The 22,914-nt window shown below is 44.2% G+C and overlaps 1 protein-coding gene across 3 annotated transcripts in view; it reads right to left on the reverse strand.

Annotated features, from left to right (window-relative positions):
- LOC111862761 overlaps window positions 1–22,914 on the reverse strand; it is a 141,453-nt gene that overhangs the window by 81,380 nt on the left and 37,159 nt on the right. Inside the window, exon 1 of one of the 3 annotated variants that reach the window (XM_033750789.1) lies at window positions 9,457–9,478. The exons of the other annotated variants lie outside the window; for them this stretch is intronic. The gene's annotated coding sequence lies outside the window, so the exon portion shown is untranslated. Of the gene's footprint in view, window positions 1–9,456; window positions 9,479–22,914 lie in introns of those variants that run through there. 3 annotated transcript variants of the gene reach the window in all.

Here is a 22,914-nt window from a genome sequence, read left to right on the forward strand (position 1 = left end):
CTAAACAAACTGAAAACATCCTACACACTTGAAATATTGAAACAGACTGATGAGTTTACTTTTGGTGCTTTTTCCAGTTTATTCTCGAATCTACTGAACTACCAATGCCAGTATTTTTGTTTCTAAGTCTTAAAGCAATATTCCCTCTTTTCTTCGTCCAACTTTAAGAAAGTTTTCAATATTAAAAATAAAAAATTTAGAGCTCGCTCTCGGCGGGTTCCAGACGCGGTTTCCCGCGTTATTCAAATCATAATTCTGATGCATCAGCATTCCTCGCACCGCCTGGAGGTACCTTCAACTGACGAGGGCCCAAGCGGAGGAACATACGGACTGGAGCCCGTGAAGTAGTGAGGCAAGGTACATGAATTCTGCCCATCGCGCCTCGTTTAGTTCTGTCTGTATTTTGTCCCGTTACGACGTCATACTTAATGAAACAGAAAAGAAAGAGAGAAGGATGATATTGTAACGTGTACAGCTAGGCAACGGCGCGATAAACACCTCGCTTAAGGTCACGCAACAGTAGAACGAATGTTTATAATTCGTCGCTAGGCAACAGTCAGGGCGCCAATGGGCTGACGAGATGTTTATCAATCCTTCATGCTGATAGTTTTGTTTCCAGAGTTTCATTAAGAACATAACAAATTTCCTAGGTAGGTTTCCACAAATTCATCCTTCAGTGTTCAAGATCATTGTCATTATAATTTCCTACATCACGGAAACGGGTTATAAACGAAATGTTCGCTATGTAACCAATACAGGACAATCAACAAACTCAAACCATTTGGGGACACACGACTAGCGCTCCCTGCACGCAACTGCGGCAAGACAATTCAAACGCTTTGCAACCTGGGTGAGGATTAACGAAATAATGATGCGCGCGGGGTGTGTGTGTGTGTGTGTGTGCGGGTGTGGGNCTGCGACAATTTTACTCACTGGGAAGGTTCCTGGGCCCCCGAGTCGGTCTTGGGCGTGGTGCCATCATGACATTGCTGAGAATGAAATCCTGGTTGTCCAGCCCGTAACCAGCCACTTCACAAACTGACCTCTCCCGCGCTCATATATAATTCATGGAATTCTGATGGAGCCTGCATGGAAATGTTCCACTTCTGGTTGGTACCTGACGGCCTGCTGGCCTGCTGGAACCTACGGAGCCTCTAACTTGCTCAGATATACAAACATATAGAGCAAGCTGGCTAAAGTGCAAAACTTCTGATTTATGTTCGGGATGTCTCAGGTTCGAATCTCCAGGGGTCACTGGGAATGCTTACACAGGATTTTACTTGTATTCCTCAGTCTGTGCGGGCAGACGTCCCGATACTGCCATAAAATTAGGCCACGACCATGTCCTTCCCCATCCTTTCCAATTCATTACACGCTCTCATTCAATCTTATGAACCTATATTGTCAGAGTTACGGCCCCAGTTCTTAAATAAATAAATAATGTGATGCGTATACCCATTGCCAGGCAGAGGAAGTGTTTTCTGTGAGGTCAGACCCGAGGCTATATAGCGAGAAACCAATAATGACTGCGAGTTCATTTGGAAGTCAGAATAGCTCCTGTGGAGTGTCTACTCAAAAGACGATGAAATGTGTGAAACAGTGAATTGTCAAGAACTGAGTCAGAATTCTGAGAGCCGTAGATTGGAATGGAGGGATTCGGCAGTCGAAGGTGATAGCAAGAAAGAAATCAGATTGTGCTGAAGACTTAGTGCGTGAGTTGAAGACCGTACGTGCGCTGTAGTTAAAGTGAGACTGTGATAAAGCCGTTGCCAGGAAACGGCCAGTGATGACTAGTGAAAGAACATTTAGAAGATTCAGTGTGAGAATCGGATGTTATACTTAGCCGTAGTTAGGGCCGCGCCATAGCTCAAGCGGCGGCCCGTGTTCGGGTCTGGTCAAGTGGGATTTGTGGGTGACAAAGTGGTCCTGGGGCAGGTTTCCTCCGACTACTTCGGTTTCTCCTGCCAATCTTCATTCCACCAACTGCTCCACAATCACCCTCACCTATCATCTGGGGCTGGTACAACAGGCCAGAAGTGGCCGCAGTACAAGGGACTTCGTCCCACCCCACTAGCATTAAAAAAAAAATTAGTTGTAGTTACGACAGTCCGAACCCCGTCTATCCGTCTACTGTTACTAATACACGTGACAATAATATAAATGGAATACCTAAAGCTTAACCTTGGTCACGCCCTTCTGTCTATACGTAATTACGTTCCGAAGGTCGCATTAAGATCAAGGTACGAGTTCCATCTTCCAGAGCAAGAACACGCATCGCTCACTTGAGACGCCACTGGACTTCATAACATGGTTCCAGGCTTTACTTTTGTAACGAGTTTTGTGTCAAAGCGAATGCTGAACGTTAAGACCAACATACTGAACATTATGAATGATTTGAGTTTTTCACGGCGGTGACTGTGAAGAATGCCGTCTTCTGGGATGTGGCGCCGTGTAGATCTCCTACGAACCGACGTTTCGGAGGAGCGTATCTCCTACGTCTTCAGGGTAGAACAATCCACAAGCGAGGAACCAGCAGGTGGCACCTGCTCACACCGGCTCCTCGCTTGTTGATTGTTCTACCCTGAAGATGTAGGAGATACGTTCCTCTGAAACGTCGGTTAACACCACATATACACGGTGCCAAATCAAAGAAGACTGCTTTCTTCATCAAATAGTCTATTTGAAAGGATGGAGAAAGGAGTGACCTTGGCCTATTTCAAGGCACTATCCCAGCGTTCGGTAGGAGGCCTGAGGAAAAATATAAAACTCAGGATCCTCGTTTCCCATCCNTAATGCGTCATGAGAGGCAAAGCAGGTCACACCATGCATACTTCGCAGGCACTGACTGACGCTCCGATGTTTTGGCCACCGTCCGCATTCTTAGAAACCTGAGGTAGCAGAGATGATTACGTAAATATCCCTGGCTATTGACAAGGTCTACACGTATTTCTGTCAAGCGGTCAGTGCCGAAAACTCGTAATGGCGCCGTAATACTAATGGTGAAGGGCAACCCCCGGCCTCGAACTGTGGTAATGCTATCCCTAGGGACACCAGAGCAGCTTTCCGGGCAAAATGTTAAGTACTCATTTTCAATATTCCCATCGAAAACTGTAGGTAATATTCTTATCTTGGTCTCGGATTGGTTCACGCGTACAGACGAACTGACGGATTGAGCGAAATTACTAGGAGCTCCTGCGGGTTGCAAACGCGCGGTGCAGGAAATGAATCATATACAATCACTCGGTCACACACACGTACAACTTGTGACAATGCAGTAGCCCACTTACAAGTTTGAATGAGAACAAGCAACAGTGGCAAGAAAAATAAAACAACGAAGATAAAGGAAAAGGGTATGAAATACACAGCCAAAGGCAAAGGAGAAAGAAACAAGAAACGTAACAGGGTAATACGAATATTAAATATCCAACTTTCTGAGCTTTACAAACAATATGTAAAAAGATAAATACTTTCTAGATTAAACTGTACCTTGAAGTACTGTGTGACGTATTGGTGACGAAATGCCGTTGGGGTATGTTTCGTAACGCGCATTTTCACTGAAAGTTGCTGTGTAAACAGAACCATCTGCGTACCTGAGTCGCACAAAGCGAGCTGACATCTCAACTCCATCAGACTGCAGGCGTAATATGGAAAACATGTTTCACTGGTCAGCATTTGCGTTTTCTTCGTGTTGTCCTCTGTTCGGCACTCGCTTCCAAATACAGCTATTCTGATGTAGGTTTCTAGTTCAGAATTAATGGGTTTTCGGACTTTGTCCATCGTTCATTATTCTAGGAAACAGGAAACACAACGTTTCGGAAACTTGATCTGTTTCCGAAACGTCGTGTTCTCTAGTTCCTAGAATACCGGACGATGGACAAAGTCCGAAAACCCAGTAATTCTGAACGTTACACACCAACGTCAGAACCCTTTAGAATCTAGATTTCTGGTTGTTTTCTCAGTTCCTTCAGGAGTGGGCCTTCAAACAGGCCAAATAAATCATTTTCACATTTGTTTTCCCCTAACTGATCACGCACAATCGTCAGTCCATTCGGCGCTATATGACGTACGCAGTTTTGAAAGCGTTGATAAACATTTCGTGTTTTAGCAGAATGGTTACTACATACACCACTTTCTTTGGTTTCTTGGGGTGGGGTGAGACAGTCCACGTGGTACGTCGGCCACTAATTGGACTATTGTACCAGCCCCGGACGATAGACGATGAATGTGGAGCAGTCGGTGGAATGAGAATTGGCAGGAGAAACATAAGTACTCTGAGGAAACCTGCCACAGTGCCACTCTGTCCACCACTGGGCTCGAACAAGGGCCACCGCAGTTGGAAGCCGGCCAGCCATCCTGAAATTCTCAATGGTTTTCGTCTCTCAAGGCAAAGCGCGGACTGATACTTTAAAACAGATCCTGACAGTTTCCTGCCCTGTCCCTTCCAATTCATAATTCGGAAATCATCTCATCTGACGACGCTACACAATCTAGTTGAAAATGAGCCTTTAAATAAACCTAGAATAAATTACTCAGTAACCGGACAGTTTAAAGGCAGCAAAGTCTCATTCTGCCATGAAAGTCCATTTTAAGCATGAAATTCGTCCAAATAATATTTAAATTCCTATCTCACAGAAAACACACTCACTCTCCATTATAAAGACTGTTTGGCTAGTACTGTTTAGGGAGATAAAATGCTGCTTATTCTAAGAATCACACAAAACTACAAATTCTGTCTCCTGTGAAAAGTGCACAATTGTTAACGTGAAAGCAGGTGGCATATAGAGAAGCCCTGGGGCTTCATACGGTTAACATCAGTCTGTCCTTGAATGTGAATACTCTTTCGTATTTCCTGTTCACAGTAAATACTGCTACGTCACTTTTCTGACGTACTGATGCCTTATAGTGTCACGTACACATCCCGTGTAATTATCGCCATTGTGTTTGTATTTTGTTGGGGTGACACGTGAAACATGCAAAAGGCATTATCTTTTCCCTACAGCATACCATTCTCTTCTCATCTGCCCCAGCTACAGTAACAATCGGTTGGCATGGCGACTAGCACAACGGGGTTAGAAAGGAGGATCGGTAGTATGACACACACTGCGCATGCTCTACTCCATACTACTCCACAGTCATACCTAGTAAGCAGACTACTACCGATACTTATCTTGGCGCCTGAAGCATGGGAACCGGAAGAACTGGAGGTTAGCGTGACACATTTACGCATGCTCCACTCAGTACTACCGCTCAAAATAGCATTTCAGAGTTGAATTCACAGTTGCAAGCGTGCAACAATGAAGCGAACATCGCCATGCGGAGGTATAAAGTAATGCATAGCGTATAAAAAGAAACAGAACCAACCACCGACCCATGCCTTTTCGTGAATAATTAAAACTCTGGTGAGGTTTCATAACCTTTCCGACTGCTTCGCTTGAAAGCATATCGCAGGCTAAGTACTGAAAACACCTCGGTAACTTCGGCAAGAGAGGAAGCCGGGATACATCAACAACAACACAGCTGTGAAACGCTGATATGCCAACGTCATCAAACCATACTGAGGTTTCCGTCCACTGCTGCAACGGAAAGCACAAGGTGGCAAAGTCTCGGAACTTTACTGTCAGACCTCGTCTTTAAAAATAGAAAAATCATGCAAATACCTTACCTCAAGAACTTGAAAAGTTTCGGAAAGAGGGGCGCATGCATATTAAGAAACCGGTATTAAAACCGATACAACAATATGATGCTCCTGCCTATATGAAATGTTTCCGAAAAGGTTTGTTTATAAGAAACTACTCCCGCTAAAATACTAGACCATCACTTACTTAAAGTGACAACAGGTTACCACAGTTACCAACTAACACTAAGGTGGGTGGTTACGTTGACGCCCCTGTCGCTTATCCCCAGCGAAAGCGTCCCCGGTATCCACTGGGTAGGGAAGCTGGGTGGGCCCAAGAGCCGGTATGGAAATTGTGATGATGAGAAAAGTTGTGTCCTTGCAGGGAATTGAACCCCGACTATCCCGGCTCCTAAGTCTATGCATAGTAAATTAATAAGGTAATATTACTAGCGAACTATGATGCAGCACTCCTTCGTGATAATCTGACAGTTGCTCAACTGGTCAAGAAATCCCCCTCGTTTCAGGGTGACCGAACTGTTTTCACAAGAGAACACTGCTGGACCCAGTCTACACTCTCCCAGCCAATTTTTTATGGTCCACTTTAAAATAAAAATATTCTATATCTCTTAAGTGGAATCTTGCCTTCAGGTCTTCTGACTAAAATTTTGTATACCCTGACTCTATTATGCCCATTTAATTTACCTTGTTTTATTCGCCTTTGCATTATGAACATCGCCAATAGGCGGATTAAATTCTTCGTGGCCTGCAGGCTGTTGCCTAGCCCGATCTAACAGTACAGCAATGTAAAACAACTCCTCCTCCACTGAACCACAGGAAATGCTGCCGGCGAAACAGCTCCAGAATTAGCAGTCCACCTGAAGTCCGTTATGATAATGTTTGCTAACTAGACCGTGAGAAGCAACAAAGAAGCCAGCTGCAGTGCCGTGCGAAGGTTCCATCTTAACGGGGTTTCTCGCTCACAGATGCGAGCACATCTGTCCTCGTCGCGGCAACCCGAAATGTCCGGAGTACCTTCTTTTCACTTAAGCTGACCACACGAACAGAGTCCGAGACGCTCACATGGCCACTGTAACGCAGGTGATACTTCACTCGGAGGCACATTGGCCTGGGCATCAATTTTCATGCTATCATAACGTGGGGCCCAAACATGGGGGTATTTTAATTTTGTCTCTAGCATGTTAAGTCCCACTGGCTCGGTGGGCAGAACCCGGTAACAGCCACTTCCCAGGGTTACCTAACGGGTAGACTGGACTCGCTAGCCATGGCAGGCAACCTGACGGAAGGAAACTCAGAACAGAAACCATGGCCCTCCAAGACAAGGGATTTTGCAACAGTTTGATAACCTGCTCAAGTAAAATAGAGTAACTCACAATCCTCAAAAATGCTTAATGTTGGAGGACGGGACAGGCTAACAAGCTCAACCCTTGGAGCTGATGATGATGGGGACGACGTTTAGAAAACCCACTGACAAAACCAACATTATATTACATAGGTTCATAAAATATATTTCCTTTTTCTGTTCTTTTCCGAACCAAACAACTCAGCTTCACACCTTGAAGTGTCCTGGTTCCAATCATCAGTCGTCACTTCTCATCTGTAGCCGGGGATCAATTCCGGGACATTCCATATGGGATGTGTGGTAAACAAAGCGAAACTGGTGCTGGTAGTTTTTCGGGCAATTTTATCATCAAAATCCTGTCATTAGGCCACCAATTACCCACACTTACGTAACATTCCAACAGCATCACCATCACCACTGGCTAGTACATTACCAGCAGCAGTAAAGGCCGTGCTGCCATGATATTCAGCCTCACAATACTGTCACTAAGGTTGGCAACACCTTTACCTTCAACTTTGGGTAAAGGTAAAGCTATCCCTGTAATAGGCCATGGAGTCCCATAGGGTTGTGAGACGTCGAGGCTCCCACATTATCTAGACAATCGGCTAACAGATGACGGTGAGGTCAGCCTTACGCGCCGGCCGCCCTTTACCCCCCCAGGAAGATCCCTGGTACTTATTTCTGTTAGAGGTTGATTCCACCTTGGGGCCATAGTTCGGCTGGAAGGATTGTAGGCGTTTCTACAAATGTTTATGCGCTGTGTTTTGTTTGAATGTGTTTATGTGTGTTATTTGTCTATTGTCTTATTGTAGTACCACTGCCACCGGGTGCAAACCCATTTGCAGTTAAATAATAATTACGTCAATTGATAAAATCCACCTCATCGGGACTCCAACCCGCTATCTTCCGGCTTGTAGCATAGTGCCTCAACCAACTACGCTACCGTAGTTGGGTAAAAACTGTGTATATAAATGACGGGATCTAAACCAAGGATCTGTACCTGGACAGTGGACTAGGACGCCGAGTTGGGTTCGCTGAAACTGCGAAAAACCATCCATCTCTCTTTACCGAGCAATGCCCCGCCTGTACATAGATGCAGGGACACGCCCTCTACTTAGTTCCGAGGTACACAGGGCACACTAGCTTCAGGTTATGCTAATGACATAGATCTGCTGGCAGATACGTAACTTAAATACCGCCAAGAACAGCACAGAGGGCGCCAATTGAGGAGGCTCGCATGTTGCTATCTCGTCACCAAAATGCAGGGTATGATCGTGACATAAAGACAACTAAAAGATCCTTTGAAAATGTGGAAGAGTTCAAATATTTGGGAACGACAGCAACAAATCAAAATCTGATTCATGAGGAAATTAAGTAGGTAAAAGTAAAGTTGTCCTTGTGCTTAACTAACTGAGCACTGCGCCATGAAGGCTTATGGGGGAGGGGATAAGATCACATTCGGGTAATTCTTGCTATAATTTGGTTCTGGACCGTTTGTCTTTCCGTCCTGTATCTAAAAAAGAAAAATTAAACATACAAAACTACAGTTTTGCCTGTAGTTTTGTATGACTGAAATTCTGTCTCTGATATTAAGGCAGGAATACAGACTGAGGGTGTCTGAGAACAGGGTGTTGAGATATTTGGACCGAAGAGAGATGAAGTGATGGAAGGTTGGAGAGAACTGCATAATGAGGAGCTTCATAACTTGTACTCTTCGCCAAATATAATTACAATGATCATATCATGGATAAGATGGGAAAGGCGTGTAGCATGATGACGAGAAAAGAACTGCATATAGGATTTTGGTGGAATAACCAGAAGTAAAGAGACAACTAGGATGAACTAGACGTACACGGAATAATAATATTTGGGTGGATCTCTGAAAAATAGGATAGAACTGTACGGACTGGATTAATCTGGCTATAAACAGCGGCAAGAGCGTAAGCAGATTTTTATTTCACTGAATGTCCTGATAAATAAAATAAAGCAATTCTGTTACCTTTGTATATAGATCAATTAATGCGCTTGAAAAAAATGTTAGCACCTTCTCCAGAAAATGTTTTGTGTTCACGGATAATTTAACTCAATTCCAGTACAGGCCACATCTGTTTTTAATTCAATTATTTGTTCGACCACCTATCTTCCTTCCATCTTCATAATCGTTCCATTCGTTTCCATGTAGAAACATTGTGGCATGCAGACCCGTTACTAAGCAACGACCGCGAAATAAGCAACTATACAACAACCGTTCCTAAGTAATGACTCTGAAAACTGCACATCAACAGAGAAACTGTTTTCTGTGCGGTCCGTGTCGAGATGTTATAAGCAGGACACGTTAGTCAGGAGTCAGTCGGTGGAGTGGAGTGACATGGTTGGTGAGTTAGTGAGATAAACTCTGCGGTTCAGTCGTGGAGTTACCTCCACGCCCCCTAGGCCTTTATGGGACATTATTTTAATACTTGGATGACACTGCCCTTACCTTCCTACGCAGCACAGATTCACTAAATGCATGATGTAACCGGAGACGAAACCTACGCACGTAGGATTGGCACAAGAGTAGACATACCTGTTGACAAAAAGAAAGAATGGATTTCAAACAGTGAAAAATACACTGTATTTTGCATTAAATCTGCATTACCTAATAAAATATGGTCCAAACTGAGACTCAGTTGACTTGTCAGCCTCACGGGCGGCTGTGACAAGAGAACCTGAGCGCGGGATGCTGAACAATCTCTCTCCACAGACGCCGCTGCCAGGAAACAGCTAGTGGAGATTATAACAGACTGAGGACTCTGTGCGTGTCAGTGATTTGTAAAGTGTAGTTCTCAGTCCTGTGTACAAGTTGTCAATAAATCCAGTTAACTTGTCCATACCCCATCTATAGTCACACCCCAAATAGTGATAATATCATCTACCATCCGACGCTATATTTTCGATACTAACAGCGTCGCTAAATAACCCACGAGAAGGGAAAGTACCAGATCCCGAAGATTAACATCACCGACACCAAGGCCCGCTACACAACGCAAAACTGGCCGAGGCTCCGAGGAATCACGCTAAATAAGACAATTCCTGTGAAGGCACCGACACGGCCGACCACCGACGCCACGGTGTTTGTCTCGCCGTCGTGCGCTATATACGAAACCACTCACGCTAACAAGTTAGCGTCCTTTCCCTCACAAGTCATCCAAGACATTCGTTTGTCTTACTTGCGTAAGGGGCTTTCGGATTCTTACCCTGCCTGAGAATAGTTTATAGATTTCAAGCCCGCACTAACCGACATTCTCCGTGGTTTTCCTCACCCTCTCCAGTGAAATTCTTTAAATCCCACGACCGTCAGCATGAGCCATCATTCCTGATAACATTTCATTAGTGTCAGGCTTCATTTTAGGATTGGTCAGTTAGTATGGCTTCGTAAAATTACGACATAAACTACAATGAAATTCACTCTTAATCATGTTACCTTATCTCATTCGACGCTACTTAATGTATCAATTGACCCTTCAAAGACTGGATTTCTTCTATATACTAGTATATTGTCACGTGTTGGAAGGTACGCGTGATGAAAATAACGGGTTCTAGTTGGGATGATTTAATTTATTAGCACTTCGGTTACAAGTTATCTTAATTCCAATTAATACAGTCGTTGATTTACACACTTTCCAGTACACTGTCGTACATGCACTAGGATTCCCAGTCTTCAATAGTCGTATCCTGGCAACGTATCTCAACACAGAAACCAGCACTCCACATCACTATGAAGTCCGCTTCTAGCTTCTGAATTCGCTCCTTCTATAAGCATTTGGACAGACGCCACAGAAAACACAGTATGTATTGTTGATGACGTGTTTACCGAGCCATTCACTAGAAATGGATTGCATAATCCAGTTGTTATATTGTTGCGTGTGTGTATTACTTAGCAACGGCTGTTTCTGTGGCTCATCAGAATAAATACTCCACAATATATATAAATTCAGTTAGTACCTCACAGGAAACATATTACGTATCCGTTACAAAGACTAATGCTGTTTAGGGAAGCAATCGTTTATTACGGGAACCGTACTAAACACACACATACACTCAGTGGGTATAGCGCAGGGTTTTAGTACGTTAAAGCAGATGGTACAAAAGTAACCGCTTGGCATTAAAGATTTAACACAGCATCATGAAATAACCGCACATATAAACTACTTAATTTAGGCCTACAATCATCTCATTATTTCACACTGCATGAGATGTAATGTCAACATTAATACACAGCCTTACAAAACTGCCTAACAAACAACTTCAATAACACCCAACCATCCCCCCACCCCATTCGCATTTACTTATAGTTAGTGCCTCGTAACTTTAACCGCGCGGAAAGGTAAACGCTGTTGTGGAGCACGCAAAGCTGTACGCTTGCTGTGGTGAGCGGAAAACATTGCCTACAGGGACCAGGAGTAGTACTATGCACCTGACCACACTCCTAAACGCTACATTCCAAACTGGTAGTACCCACGCTGACGTAAGCTGATAAGACTGCTCCCCCCGCTCCGCGGGAGATGGTATAACCCCCTCCTCTACCTCGACTAGAGTTCCGAGGAACTAACAGTACCTACACCTGCTTTACACCACCGCAACAAAACAGTTAACAGACTTATTCATATTCATCCTATTCATCCTCTCGGTTGAGCGCGAGAAGTATCACAGAAAAGTAGCGGGACACTGACTGCAGCTGCACTGTGGAAGGGAGAGATGGTGGCGCACTCTAAACAAGGCCCTGTTAAAGTTCACAAAGAACCTACATTCCTTATCCTACTTAGAGCACTAGGCCAAATCTATTGCGCATGCGTCTGAGAACGGCCAGTTCAGCAAACTCATAGGCAGCATGTAACGTCGCAAAACAGCCTAACTAAAACTTCCTTATCTTCCTTGTAGGTCAAGTTGTCCCTGTGCTTAATTAATTACGACAGGCATACCTTAATCCAGGGTACTTTACTGTATCAGTTAATACAGCATCGTAAAACAAAGTCAAATAAACAGAGAGCTGACAATACAAAAGTAGGCTTACAATTCTCTTGGATGTAACGCCGTAAATTCCGTTAGAAGTTCACTGACGTTTGGAAGAAACGTACTTCAATTTTACTCCTCTCTGGGCTTACGGAATTGAGCTCTGGGGTTGTGCCAGCAAATCAAATATATCAATAATCCAGAGAAGCCAATCAAAAATACTTCGAATTATAACAAATGCACCCTGGTATGTAAACAACCAAACGTTACATACAGACCTAAATGTACCATACATCAAGGATGTCATCAGAGAAAAAAGTACCTCACACCACAACAAACTAGCAAATCACCCAAACGACATCCTACAGCCACTCGTTGAACCGCAGCACAATCGAAGACTCCGAAGACACTGACCAGCTGATCTAAAAGAAAACTAATGAGGAACCTCCCACTGGGGAAGGGACTCACCACGTCATTAAAGAGCATCACAGCTCTTGCGCCAGCAAACTAGCTTATAGAATTGTAGATTCTGATTGCTTAATAAATAAATAAATAAAAATAAAAAAAAAAAATTACTCCTGCTTTCCGACTATTTTCTTGACTTGTTTTTCGACCCTACTGATGGAAACAGCAAGTTCCTCCGAAACGTTGGCGAACTTCAGCCGGGCTACATGCTATTACATCCCGCAAGATGGTATTCTTCATAGTCACCAATAAGTGAACCTACAATTCAACGAACTTCATTTGGCTTATAAATACCTTGCTAACGTCAGCAGTTAATTCGGAGTCTTAAATTATCAGATGAACAAACAAATTTCGTTAGGTAAAGACTGACATCAAAATCTCCCTATTTTACAAGCTGCAAGTGCGTAGCAGCCCCGCGGGCTTAGCTGATAGCCTTCAGGTTGCTTTGCTGCACACAACGCTCACATAACCTTGATCCTCTGTGGTGCAAGTAAACACATTTCAACCGCCGTGACAAGTTATCTTAATTACCACAGGATCTTCCTCTCTCCGGGTTCGCAAACACAAGACGTGGGCTACGTCCTACGTTCTTCCAAGTACCTCCAATTAAATACACCCAAACTCCGCAGTAGCGATCAGTCGGTCACTCATGATTAGTGAATTACCGCTGTTTAGTTCTAGAACGGAATGACACGAAAGACTATATACAGTGGCGTGGTCAGAGAATTCTTTTCGGAGTAATATTCAAAATTCCCGCCGAGTAAGTGGCATGCAATTAATTTTTTCGTTAAAAAACACAGGTACAATTTTTCTTGCACTTACACCACACCACATACCAATTTTCACTGGGCGCAGCAGGACTTCATGTGTTAGATGTGGATTCTGTGAACTCCAGTAGCGATTATTTTGCGTATTTATGTATCCCTGCAAGTGAAACCACGCTTCATCAGAGAAGAACGTCAATTGCAGATAGATCTCACCTGCGACGACAGACTGTAGAAACCAAATGCAAAAACGAAACCCTGCTAGCTGGGTCGCGCGGCTGCAAGGCATGCGTGGATACTGTTGTTTTGTAGGGTCTAAGCTTTAGCATTTGTGTTGCCGTTCGTGCACTAGACGCTGACACTCCAGTCTCCTGATCTAGATATTTCAGTGATTTTCTAGGTGTATGTTAAAATCTGCCCCCTATGTCATCTAACTTCTCCTCAGTAAGCACTCGATGCTTATGCTTTTTTCTTGTCTATTTAGGGTCCTGTTGTTCTAAGTTTATTCACCAAATTATGAATTGTTTGTCTGCTGGGAACTCTTTCATCGCGAAATTTACGCCGAAATTTTCTCCGACAATTTCCAGCATATCCGTGTTTCACGTAGGTGTCATAAAGAAATATACGTTGCTCTATAATAGCGAACCATGTCGTGCCACACTGCTGACTCAAAACAAATGGCTTATGGCGCTGATAACTACTGCCTACTGCTCACAAATCATAAACAAACTCCCATAAACGAACCGCAATGCCAGCCGTGTAACACAATACTGTGTAGAGATCTACAAATTAATTATTTTCCTTCATTCCAAATGTTATCGGCTGTCAAGCATGCTGAGTCACCGGCAAAATTCGCGTGCGCTTCGCGACCGGCGATGTACCGGCAGCGGTGAAGCGCAGAGCCGCAAACCCGTCTAGTTACTAAAAATATTCCCTGTACTTTACATTCAGAGTTTGGAATACTTGCAGCATAGCGTTTGTCGAAAGAGATAATCTTTGGCCCAATATTTTCTAACTACGAACAATGATAATACTGTACCACATAAACTAAAGACTTAATTTCTGACTTTTTCTGACTTCTGTTTGCCTTCTGTCTTCTGCCGTGTTCTCCCCCTCACGAATGGAGAACGCCTTCTTTAACAGTAGAGTTATCGTGTTCCTAGCCGTTGCTGTGTTTTCACCGGGTCGTTGCCGTGTGAACTGCCTTTACCTATCCGTTGTAACGGAAATGTTTCTGTATGCGTTACCTAGGAATCAACGTCTCTCTATGCAATGCACTGCTTCTTCAGTCGTACTCGTTGCCATGGAAACGTGCCCCAACAATTCGCCGTCCAGCAGCGGCGACTTCCGTGTTTCCATGGGAACGTGCTCAGCGAAGCCCTGCCCAGCAGATGAGCACATTGCAGCTTCCAGGCGTCATGCCAAATAATAAAAATGGGTTATCCGTCAACCCAACAAAAAATGAATTTTAAATCAATGAATATTTCTCAGGCTGAATTTTCCTTCTTGCCGCTACATGTTTCAGTCCTCATGGCACCACCATCATGCAGCATCACATAATACGGATAAGGTTAATTGAAATCCCAATATGGAACCAACGCGTCCGCATTATAAAAGTGATGCCTTAGGTTACAATGTGAGAATTACAACACTAACTTTATCAAAATATTAGAAGTATGCAAGGAAGTTATATTTAAAAATATTAGCAGATAATACTGTATCGAAGGTGAATGCCTGTATAAGTTGGAGGGTGAGAATTTAAACTGCATTCATCAAAGTTACCGACAATGTCGACAATACACGAACTTTCGTTACAGGTTCGTAAACTGCGACGTTATGATTATGACAGTATATTTGTAGTGCCTTTCACGCGTTATTAGATTTTCAAGTACCTGCTCAGAGTAAGCTGAACGCTGGGCAGAATAAACACTGGATGCTGCAACAGCTTATAAACATGCCAACGCTACGAAAGTACACATATCTAAAATGGAAAGATGTCTCTTTATATTCATGAGGCACACAGAACACCATAGCTTGCTTCCGTTTAACGTTGTCCTACTTTGCGACGGGAAGCGTCCATGATTTAATTTCGGGTCTTTAACTTCTCTTTTTGCAACTGAAGCGTATATATAAACGCGAAGTTATTACGCCACAGAATACGAGAGACGCTGTACCAAAGAGCACTAAAATCTTCCCTCAAAATCTCACTTAAAACGAGAAACAATGAAACAAAGCACGATTATTCAGGTTCTTTCCCACAACATTACTTCGTTATACGCAAAACAACGTCGCATACATAACAATAACATGTCGAGGTATGTCTGCTGTCTATTTCATAACAAATTTCACATGCTAAGCTGCAATATTTCGTTAGCTATAACCACCAAAGATAAACGCAGATATAAATTTCGCGTTGTTCCTAGATTGCTATTTTATGTTCTAAGATGATGCTTACTTTTTATCATATTATAACACGCAAACTTTCAGGCCCCTACATAAAAGTGTCACGCCTACCGTTACGTTGGTATCAGTGATTAGTATGGAATTAATAACAACCACGACAGTATGTAATCACAACTCTCGACGATGCCTACGTTTCACATAAATTTCCTAAATACTGGAAGCTTATCTGAGACCTGCCACTAATTGTTCGGCAAGTCTGGAGGGGGGCACATGCTCTCGCGCTAAATTTACGCGAGCATTCGGACTAGCAGCACAGGCTGACAGACAAACAAGGTACAATTTTTCTTAAATTTCGCCCCAATAAGTTGTTGAACAACTGCAGTTAAGCGAGCCATGTGCGGTGTGCCCATCGACCACAATCCAGATCTGCTTCTGTCTGTAACAAATACTCACTCGATCGCCTTAGTTTTTCTGTGGAAATTCCTCGTAAGAGTTACACATTAAAATATGTCGCGGAGATACTGGGTTTTCGGACTTTGTCCATCGTCCGGATTCTAAATAACTAAGAAAAAACACAACGTTTCGGAAACTAGATCTGTTTCCGTCCTCAGGGGAGGGAAGACACCTACTCTGTTGGGTCCAGAGGGACCGAAAACCCAGTATCTCTGTCTGTTACACACCATCATCAGAACCCTATAGTATCTAATTAAAATATGTGTTTACGTACGGTATCCAGATGAATAACAATGATACATTTCTGCTGGAGTACTAAGTTTCTTGGTTTACTCTACTTCCGAAAAGGAACAACACACTCACGTGAACACTTACTGAGGTGCCAGAAGTGAGTGCGCAACAAGAAGCAGAATTTTCGACATCTTCTGTGAAATCTGGGTAGCATTTTTTTGTGATTCCTTAGCCTGTGAGATTGTCGATTCCGATGCAGAAGCGATCGAGTGCGGTAATGGCGACGCGAAGAGCGTTGAGTCTCTCCCGTCTGACCGGCCGAACGATTTGCAGCACGCTTTCAGATAACTCAAACTTGGCTTGGAAAAATAATACATACAGTTCGTATATCAACAAAATAAATATATCACTAAAAGATCCATAAATATTCACAACGGACTGATGTACACATGAATTTTCGACCATTCTGGACCGTCACAGTTCTCATCTGCGAAAATGACTGGAACCGTTCAGACTTCTTTCAAAGACTTTAACGGCCGTTTCAACTCCGGCTGTCTTCACATACAAGCACGAGCGCGGACTTACAAAGTATTAAAACTGTTGCCGTTTCTAGTAATGATGTTATTTATTCCTTTTATAAACGGTTCACAATATTTTTCTTCTCACAAGTAACTTTTAACCCGCTTGGAACGCAGTTCAGCTGCAATCTTATTCAATTTTGGCATATTACTCATACAGAGATGGGCACAACAAATGGATTGCATTTCTTACGTGATGTTTAACTGCCATACTGATAACTGCGGGTAAAATTTTTCACAACGCCGAAAGACTCCAAACTAATATGGCAAACCTCTCTACGGACTTCATATTAACACACGGCTGTGGTGCATTAAGTTGGCTCTGGCTCCTCTTACAGGCCAGTAGTAGGCAACGGTTTTGATCCGCAGCAGAATTTAACAATACACTTCTCTGCTAAGCCATATTCGAATTCGTATATGGATACACGAACACTAAAAATACAGGTCTCAGCACAACCAATCAAGAAAACACCCAAATAACCCACATTAATTGTTATGTGTATCCAAAACCTAATCATGCTGGATCCTCGCTAGCGGAGTTTTTTCTTTTTTATTCTACCCTGAAGATGGAGACCATATGTTCCTCCGAAACGTCGGATTATACTATATCTACACGGCACCACATCCCAAAAGACGTCATTCTTCAGCGTTTGCCCTTATGGGTCTTCCTCCTACAAAAGTAATCATTTTTGTTTCTGAGGTATACATGAATCTCTCTACTGGAAATTCGCTAGTGTACATATATGCTGTAGGCAAACAGTTCTCTAAATGTGTTTCTGATGTTCGTCATTAAATGCACGTGTGTTCGATGCAACACGCGAAACAAATCTGTAGAGACATAAGAGCCTATGCATGTCATATCAATTACTACCACAAACAAGGCATACAGAAATCGGCTCAAGCTGTTCGCATAATACGTGTAGCCCACTGAAACCAAAACTAATGACATGTTTGTGGCTAGGAGTGGAACAACGGAACTCATTAAAATGAATAACAGAAGACAGCATTGGGCAGAGGCAGTGAAATCAGATTCAATTCAGCCCACGGGAGTAACGCTCAAATAGTACTGTCACGTGACTGATATTGAGAGTTCTGGATTTGATTGATTGGATTTATTAGGCGTCTCTGTTACAGTTTCACTTGATCACAACAGTTCACACATTTCACTCCTTCTGGATAACGAATCTCCCACTGTTTTCTTGATCTTGCACTGGCCCCTAGTCTTCTCTTCTTTATCCTTCTGTATTCTTCTGTCGTATTCTGTCTCCTGGATCCTCATCTCCCGTAATCTCCTAGTAATCCTCTTGAGGTAGCTCTTGGCGTACCGAATAGAGGACACCGAGTCGAACAGTTGATTTCTCTGTTGTCATGAAAACGTCCTTTCCGTTGCTGTGAGAACAATGTTTACCTACTCACTCTTACACTTACATTGTTTTCAGAACATCCGAGAAGTCAAATTCCCGACGTATGTACTGTACATGAACCTTCTCTTTCTTGAAACCTCGGTGCGCTTCACACACACACTTCTGTACTTCCTGTGAAGATCCCGCAATCAACCAGGAGTGACCAGTACTCTGGCAACAAATTCTGCTTGTTATCCAATCTAAGCAGCGACACGGAACAAAAATAATGTACATAATGAACTAGTAATTTCGACAAAAATACTGCGGCATATGTTAGCTCACAAAACACGCTGGTGGCCTTGGTTTTTGAAACCTGTAGAATCAGGGTCACCACCAACAGGAAGTCTCATGTGGAAATCCTGCAACGAGCATACGCATACTTGAGATCCACTGCAAGACACGGGGTTGGGGGCTCTCATCAGGTGGCTCGCCGGACAGTGCAGCTATAAACTCAAAACTGTGGCTCGCGGACCACACTCTCACGGACTGAATTTGGGCTTGCCTATAAAAACTGGTCAATGCACCAGAACAGAATAAGCCTACACGTATTTCCGAATAATTTGTTTGTGATTTTGGATACCTGATTGGCCTTGAAGTTCAAGTACTGCGGACACAAACTGGCTGTTACATAACTGTCACGATACAAGGAGTCACAACCAAGTGGCCTGTGGCGTCGTTACATTTCATTCACAAAATGGAAAAATGTTTCATGAGGTAGCGTAGTTGGTTGAGGCACTATGCTACAAGCCGGAAGGTCGCTGGTTCGAGTACCGATGAGGTCAATGAATTTTTCAATTTAACTAATCCTTCCAGCTGCACTATGGCCCAGGGGTCGACTAAGCCTCTAACAGAAATGGGTACCAGGAAGCTTCGTGTGGGGTAAAGAGCGGTCGGCGCGTAAGGCTAACAAATTTAGCGCTATCTGTGAGCCGACTGTTAGAGAAAATGTGGGAGCCTCGACGTCTCACAACCCTACAGGCCTCCATGGTCTGTTACAGGGATACCTTTACCTTTTTTTACCTTTATAAAAAATGTAGATATAATTAAACGCTGTATTTAATGTTCATCAAACAATATTTTGTCATGATTGGTTTTCCTTTTTCTGTTAAATTATTCTAAAATTCGACTTGAGCTTCATGCAAAGAACCGATCAGAACGAAAGTACAATTAAACCGATGACTCTGATGTATAAGTTCAATATTAAATTTAATCTAAATCTATTTAACGGTTACGGAAATGAAATACGCGGACAGTTACGACCCGCCCACTATGTCTTCCTCTTATTTTATGGGCTTCTTACAAATAATACATAAGAGACAGTTCCCCTAAAACTATGCAACCCATTCCATTGAACCTATGCCCATAAGTTATGCAGACGAAAACAGGCCTACACTGCCAAACAAACCAAACATCCGTTTCGGACCTAAGGCCGGTAAGGCACCACGGCCGTATTATCTCGGTGATTCTTTTACTGCAGAATGGACATTGCCGAAGCGGTCCTCGTAGCACCTCATCCATTTTATCCGTCAACTCGGCCTTAAGCCTATATAACTGTATGCATCAGTCTGTCAGATTCTGGGTTCTTGCCCACGAGCCTCGGCTTCTATCCTAGGAGACTTCGTTAAGTACTGTCACATGTTTAAGGTTCCGTGATCAGTAACAACGGATTCTGGACGGGATGATTGGATTTCTTAACACCTTCCTGTACAATGTCTCCTAATCTCAGTCAATTACAGTAACTTACAATCAAGGGCCGCGCCATAGCTCAAGCGGTAAGTCGCTGGCTGTCCACCGCGGCGGCCCGGGTTCGATCCCGGGGTCTGTTCACGTGGGATTTATGGTGGACAAAGTGCCGCTGGGGCAGGTTTTCTCCGAGTACTTCGGTTTCCCCTGCCAATCTTCATTCCACCAATTGCTCCACAATCACTCTCACCTATCATCTGGGGCTGGTACAATAGGCCAGAAGTGGCCGTAGTACAAGGGATTTAGTCCCACCCCACTAGCAATAAAAAAACTTACAATCAATCTTCAGCCGAACTCTTCCTCGACTGCCGAGGGTTCGCTCCGTTCTCGTTCCACGACTTACTTCTGCTTCACGACTGGACTGAGACGGACGCATATACGAGTAAAATGAGGCTTCCTTTATTGTTGCGAAGGCATGTTTACCGCGCCGTTACCTAGCAATAGAAGGCATATTGTTTCGCGTTTGCTTCTGTGGGAATGTGTTTAGCGACCCGTTGCATAGCAATAGGCATACCACGGACCACATAGAAAACCCTTCTTGCAATACCTTTCCTATTGTTGCGTGCGCGTATTTCGGGCGTTGCCTAGGAATGGGTCTACACGTCACAGTATTAGTAGTGGATAAGTGTCAGAGGGCCGGTCACGGTAGCCGAGCGGTCTAAGGCATGTACTGTCTTCGCTCGCTTGGAAACCGGGATCGTGGGTTCGAATCCCACTCAGGGCATGGATGTTTAGTTTATGTGTGTGTGCGTTTTTCTGTGTTTGTGTACAGGTAGAAGCCTCGCGATGAGCTGATCACCCGCCCAAGGAGTCCTACCGAATGTGTAAGATCTAGAAAAACCGAAGTGAACGGAGAAGTTCATGGAGGTAGGCCTAGGCCCACTGGGGCTGTAGTGCCAAGGAAAAAAAGTGTCAGAGGAGCAGGTTATCCCCGAGTGTCTTCTGTTTTACCCTGCCAGACATTTTAAAGTTGCTTCATAGTCATTATCACTGTTCCCTGAGGTGTTGGACAGCCCTGGCCAGGCAGCACATTATCACATTCTCGGTATTTAAAGTTTGTGGCACCCGGCTGTTTCCAGATTAAGGAAATTAGTTAACGTAACTGTACAGGTAAATTATATAACTCCATTTATTTGATTAAATCCAAAACATTAGGATGTCAATATCTTTAGATATTTCTCTTTCAAAACGTACTTTTGAACCGAACTCAAGCTAAATTTATGGTCCGTACTGCATTTGGTGAGCCGGAAGAGCGTAGTCTGTATAGCCACTAGCTACGGGCTAGAAGACCGTGGAGTCGGAATTCGAGTCCCGGTAGGGTCAAGAATTTTCTTTTCTCCAAGGCGTCCACACCGACTCTGGGGTCCATCCAGCCTTATGTCCCATGGGTACCGTGGGTAAAGCGGCCGGGGCGTGAAGCTGAGCACTCACCTCCATCTAGTGCCGAGGTCAAGAAAATGTAGCTCTATACATCCACTCCCCAGACGCCTTCATGGCATAGTGCTTCATTAGTTAAGCACAGGGACGACTTTACTCCTATCTTGCTGCGTCTGGCGGGCTTGCATTGTCCAGTTACAGAGTAACGGTCCACTAACAGCGTCATGCATGTTATAGTCCCCAGAGATGATGCTGCTTTGACACCCAAAACATGGCGCTGTCCACAGCCAAGGGCTTTGCTCGCACTCCTGAACGAGGTCGGTCTGCAGCCAAACTGCTGGGCAGCTGAACGCGTGGCTTCCATTTCCGGGCCTCGAGGAGGTGAACGAACTTCTGAAAGTGGCCCAGCGGATGAGGAGCGCGCTGGAGCTGTGTCGGCACTGCAGGTGTCTGCATCTTGCAAAGCATGTCCTGACGGTGCCCGGTTCGAAAATCGCGGACAGAAGACCGACTATCCTGAGTTCTTTCGTTGTTCTTCTTAGTCCCTTCATATAGATTTCCGGACAATAAATAATTTAACTGAAATTAGGCTGCCACGGCTCCTTCCACACTCTTTCCAATTCATTAATCATTCTGCCACTAATTTTCCTGGTGGTAAGGGGAGGCCGTAGCGTAATGCTGACCTCACCACCATCTGTCAACCTGTTGTCCAGAAAATATGGGAGCCTCAACGTCTCACAACCCTATGAGCCTCCACGGCCTGTTACAGGGGAGGCCGGAGCGTAAGGCTTACCTCACCATCTTTCCACCTGTTGTCCAGAAAATATGGGAGCCTCAACGTCTCACAACCCTATGAGCCTCCACGGCCTGTTACAGGGGAGGCCGGAGCGTAAGGCTTACCTCACCATCTTTCCACCTGTTGTCCAGAAAATATGGGAGTCTCGACGTCTCACAACCCTATGAGCTTCCACGGCCTGTTACAGGGATAGCTTTACTTACTTTTACTTACTTTTTATGTGGAATCCAGACCGACTATGGGTTCAAACCACACTCATATCCAGTGAGTACACGGGGCTCTTTTCCATGCAACAAAGCGGCCTGACAACTCCATTTAGTCCTGATGTTAAGAACGTATGGAGCTATACCTCCACTCCCCATACCTCTTCATGGCGTGGTGCTTAATTAAGTACAAGAATAACGTACAGTCCTCTCATTTGTTTACTGTCGCATCCATGCACAAGGCGAGGATACGTCATGCCATAATGACAAGCACAGACCAACACATGAAGGGAAGCAATACACGCGCAAAAGGGCCAAATTCTCGCCACCTCGGCTGATGCTGCAATAGTGGACGTAACTCCTCCTGTCTACTCCGCCCACTGGCTTCTCCTGCCGCCCGTCCTCTCACAACCTGCATTACAGGGAACACGTGACCGTGACCTCGTGCCTAGACGTGGGCGAGACTGGATTGAAGTGGACCGAACTGGACAAAAAACACAAAGCCAGGTAACATGCGCATTAAAATGCG

The sequence above is a fragment of the Cryptotermes secundus genome, unplaced genomic scaffold (assembly GCF_002891405.2).
Source record: "Cryptotermes secundus unplaced genomic scaffold, Csec_1.0 scaffold5, whole genome shotgun sequence".
In the NCBI taxonomy this organism is placed as follows: domain Eukaryota; kingdom Metazoa; phylum Arthropoda; class Insecta; order Blattodea; family Kalotermitidae; genus Cryptotermes; species Cryptotermes secundus.